This window comes from Cryptotermes secundus, unplaced genomic scaffold (assembly GCF_002891405.2).
Source record: "Cryptotermes secundus unplaced genomic scaffold, Csec_1.0 scaffold685, whole genome shotgun sequence".
NCBI classification, from domain to species: domain Eukaryota; kingdom Metazoa; phylum Arthropoda; class Insecta; order Blattodea; family Kalotermitidae; genus Cryptotermes; species Cryptotermes secundus.
Window position 1 is genome coordinate 802,987 of NW_019734365.1, and position 4,863 is coordinate 807,849.

The window sequence follows — 4,863 nt, forward strand, 5'->3', positions numbered from 1 at the left end:
TAACTCCATTATCATTACTAATTTCATGCAAACTCTCATTCCCAATTGTTGGTTTGAAAATGTCTTCCCTCCCTACTTTGGCATTGAAATCTCCTAACAAAATTTTCATAGGGTACTTCAGGAATTTATCAAATACATAGTCTAGTTCTTCACAGAATCTATCCTTTATGTCATAAATTTTATCTTCTGTTGGGGCGTGAACATTCAAAACAATGATATCATACCAGTGACCTTTTAGTATTATATATGATATACTATCACTAACGAATTCTACCCTCTTAACTGCTGATACAATTCTCTTATGTACAAAGAAACCTGTACCTAATTCATGATTTTCATTCCCCTTTCCATAGAAAAATGTATAGTCTCCTGCTGGTGTGATGCCACCGCCATCCCATCTGACCTCCAGTACTCCCGCTAAATCTAACTTATATTTTAAGATTTCTTCTGCCACTGCCCTGAGCGAACCTGCCCTATACAAACTTCGTACATTCCAAGTGCCAAATCTCATATCCATTTTCATTAGCTTAGGTCGTTTATCCAAGGAATCAGTCCAGGTCCGAGGCTTTGTGTTCATTGTCGTAACATAACGATTTTTTACGGTGAGGAGTTGTTATCCCCACGCCCAACCCCCAAGCTGGAGTGCCACCCCTTGTCGGCTGTCCGCGACTGCTTATTCAATATATTCACAGCTTCCCTCCAAAACTGGAGGGCGTCTCCTCCATCCGCAACCTGAGGACACGCCATACCGTGGTGACAGGTACCCACCTAACATGGCATATTAACATCTAGTGAATGCAATGTTTGTTATTATTCAGTGAACACAAATCTGGCATAAACATGGCATGTGTTTGCATATTTCAACCTATTGTGATCATCATCAGGAACAGAGCTTTTACAATCACCTTTCTTTCTATCTGCTATACACCCCTACACTGGCCAGTGTTTACACACTGGGAGTGCGTTGTACAAGTGAGAAAGTAAAGATGTTCCTGTGTTTAAAAAATTAAGCACTATACCATGAAGGTGTATGGGGGAGTGGATGTATAGATCTACATTTTCTAGACAGTCAGCTCATAGATGGTGGCAAGGTTGTCAACCCTACATGCCGGCCACCCTTTACCCCCAAGAACATTCCAAGAATATTCCTGGTACTTATTTCTGTTAGAGTCTGAGTCGACCCCAGGGCCACAGTGCAGCTGGAAGGATTAGGTAAATTGAAAAAATCCAGTGACTTCATCGGGATTTCAACCCGCGACCTTCCCACTTGTAGCATAGTGCCTCAACTAACTATGCTACCGCGTGCCCATAGTATTGGTCTACATGTGTTAAAAGTTCTGAAAACATTACTGCAGTTTATTATCATATATAAGATACAAAAGATACAGAAAATAAAAAAGAATGTATTATTCATGTTCCCTGATCTGTGTATCAAGGTTTCGATTTCCTCCTACAGAGACATCACAGGACAGGATGTACAGTGTAATAATTATACTAGTTGTTCTATACAGGTGAAAATGTGTTCCCTTACAAGAACATAAATTTGAAGCATTTGGAAACAAAATGCTTATACCTGTTTGGATCTAAGAATGTAAGTGATCAATTTTGCATATTACATAATAAGGAACTGTGTGACCTATACAGATCACCTACTGCTGACACAGTACTGAAATCTTGTATGGATTGCAATAATTAATTTTGCCAGCTAAACCGAAATGCAAGTGCAGTAAACCCTTGCTAATACAGATTAGCTCGGGAGAGGTCATCTGGATTAGTGAAGTACAAGTAAAAGGTAGCCCTAAAAGACAAAAAAACTTAGATGGAAAATTTAATGATATAAGTAGTGCTGATCAAAATAAATAAATAAATATCACTGTATAGCGTTTATTTAAAAACTATATATTCATCAATATAAGACTCAGAAGTTGCACATGTTTTTGACCGTAATAATGCAGAAGCAGGTTGGTAAGCTGAGTTTCTTGAAACTGAAGGTTGAGGTGATATGTTCCACTGAAATATTGGTCTTCTCTGAACTACATGGTATTACAAATCAGAAACTGTACACATCAAGGTTCTGCAATTTGACAGTGACATACATTTGTAATTGTAGGTTCTGTGATAAGGCTGTTTTAAAATATAAGTACTTCACAACTGTAACTTGACAGTTGAATGTTAAGGAACTGATAGCGGGACATGTTTGTACTTTTTAGGATATTGCAGTTGAATTACAATGACTTTGTTTTAATTTATAAGGATTGTTTCATACAGAATATTCTGAAGGTCTTAACTGTAATTATTATTGTTAGAAATCATAAATAAATCATTTTGTCAGTACAAAAGGGTTTTCTGTCAAGTTTGTAGGAAGCTTCTAATTTAGTTCTTGTAACCTAGTTTTCTTCCTTATGGAAATAAGAGTGTGCCTATGAGGTCACCATGCTGTCTGTGTATGTGTGTCTATCTCCTCTTTCAAATTTTTAATCAATGGACTGACTTTCATGAAGCTTGGTATGACCTTTTTATCTTTGGATACCATCTTAATGCTAGGTAAAATAAGGTGAGGTTGTCCCTGTGCTTAACTAATTAAGCACTACACCATGAAGGCATATGAGGGAGTGGATGTATAGATCCATATTTTCTTGACCTAGACACTAGTTGGAGGTGAGTGGTCAGCTTCATGCCCTGGCAATTTACTCCCAGAGAAAGAGCCCCCATTGGATAGGGTGGGTGGGCCCCAGAGCCAGCCTGGAGGAGATGGGGAACCAAAAATTCTTGACCCTACGTGGATTCAAACTCCAACTCCTCGGTAGTCCAGCCTGTAGCCAGTTACTATACCAACTGCTCTATTCAGGACTGTACATTTTAATGTCCCACACTTGGTAATAACAACATAGTGAACATGTGAACTTTCAAGGTTGGACTGACATTAGCATTGAGTCTTGATATGGTATGTGGTAATAGATTTTATAGAAACATCAACTTTTGTTAAGGTAATTTTCTGTGGAATCTAAAATAGCAACATGTTGGCCATATGAACATTTTCTTCAGCTTTAAGTTTGGTGGTGATAACTAATGTACCATTGTAGAGAGAAATGTGAAATTCCATATGCAGGAAGACCATAAACATACCTACACATTGTGTGTCAAATGCTATTTGTGTGCCAACAGTTACAAAATGGCAAAGGTGTGAAACTTTGAGTTTATATCCAGTAAACTCAATGTAGTCAGAATCTGTGTTTCAGTAGTAAGTTCCTGACAAAAATAAATTAACAACAATAATAGTAACAGATATGTATGACTATACATCTGTACAATAGGAAAGTAGGTTTCATGAGTTTGCTTTGAACTCCTTACTCAAAATATCAATATTTCAGATAATAACCTTGCCAAATTGCAATGGTTACAGGATCAAAATGAAACAAATAAGGATAAACCGAACAATTTAAGGCACAAAACCAGCAGGCATTTCAGGAAAAAAAAGAAGGGATATCTGAAAGACAAAATTTATAAGCTTGCAATGAACCATAAGAACAAAAACATTAGACACCTGTATACAGGAATAAATGACTTTAAGAGGGGTTACCAGCCTAGCAGTAACTTAGTGAAGGATGAGAATGGTGATTTGCTTGAAGATTCCCACAACATTTTGAATAGGTGGAAGAACTACTCTCAGTTATTGAATGTACATAGGGTCAGTGATGTTAGGCAGACAGAAATCCATACAGCTGAGCCCTTAATACCTGATCCTAGCCCTCTTGAGGTTGAAATTGTTATTGCAAAATGGAAAAGTTATAAATCGCCAGGTAGTGATCAAATTCTGGCAGAACTTGTTCAAGCAGGAGGCAAAATATTACATTCTAAGATCCATAAGTTAATTACTTCTATTTGGCATAAGGAAAAATTGCCTGGTCAGGGGAAGGAATCTATTATTGTACCAGTTCACTGACTGTAGTAATTATCGGGGGATATCACTTCTATCAACTTCATACAAAATTTTATGCAGTATTCTTCTCTCAAGGTTAAATCCATAAATAGATGAAATTATTCGGGATCATCAGTGTGGATTTCGATGTAACAGATCAACTACTGATCAGATCTTTTGCATTCGTCAGATATTGGAGAAAAAAATGGGAGTACAATGAGACAGTACATCAGCTATTTGTAGACTTCAAGAAAGCCTATGATTCAGTTAGGAGGGAACTATTGTACAATATTCTGATAGAGTTTGGGATACCCATGAAACTAGTTGGGCTGATTAAAATGTGTTTAAACGAAACGTAAAGTGCAGTCCGTATAGGTAAACATTTGTCCGATAAATTTCCTATCCAGAATGGTCTAAGACAAGAGATCCTTTATCAGCACTCCTTTTCAAATTGGCTTTAGAATATGCCATTAGGATGGTCCAGGAAAACCAGGTGGGACTGAAATTAAACAGGACACATCAGCTGTTGGTCTATGCTGATGATGTGAATCTACTGGGTGATAATATAGATACCATAGAAAAACACACTCAAACTTTAATTGACGCAAGTAAGGATGTTGGTCTAGAAGTCAACACAGAGAAAACTAAGAATATGTTGCTGTCTTGTGACCAAAATGCAGGGCAAAATCATGACATAATGATAGTAAACAGATGTTTTGAAAATGTGGCACAGTTCAGATATTTGGGAACGACGATAAGAAATCAAAACCTGATTCAGGAGGAAATTAAGAGGAGATTGAACTTGGGTAATGCTTGCTACCATTCAGCCCAGAACCTTTTGTCTTCTCGTTTGCTGTCCAACAAAATAAAAATTAGAATATACAAACTATAATTTTGCCTGTGGTTCTGTATGGGTGTGAAACTTGGTCTTTGACATTAAGGGA

At 37.3% G+C, this 4,863-nt stretch overlaps 1 protein-coding gene across 7 annotated transcripts in view; it reads left to right on the forward strand.

Moving 5' to 3' along the window:
- The window catches only part of LOC111868901 (protein Malvolio), a 35,810-nt gene that overhangs the window by 3,845 nt on the left and 27,102 nt on the right, over positions 1–4,863 (forward strand). The window lies entirely within an intron of this gene.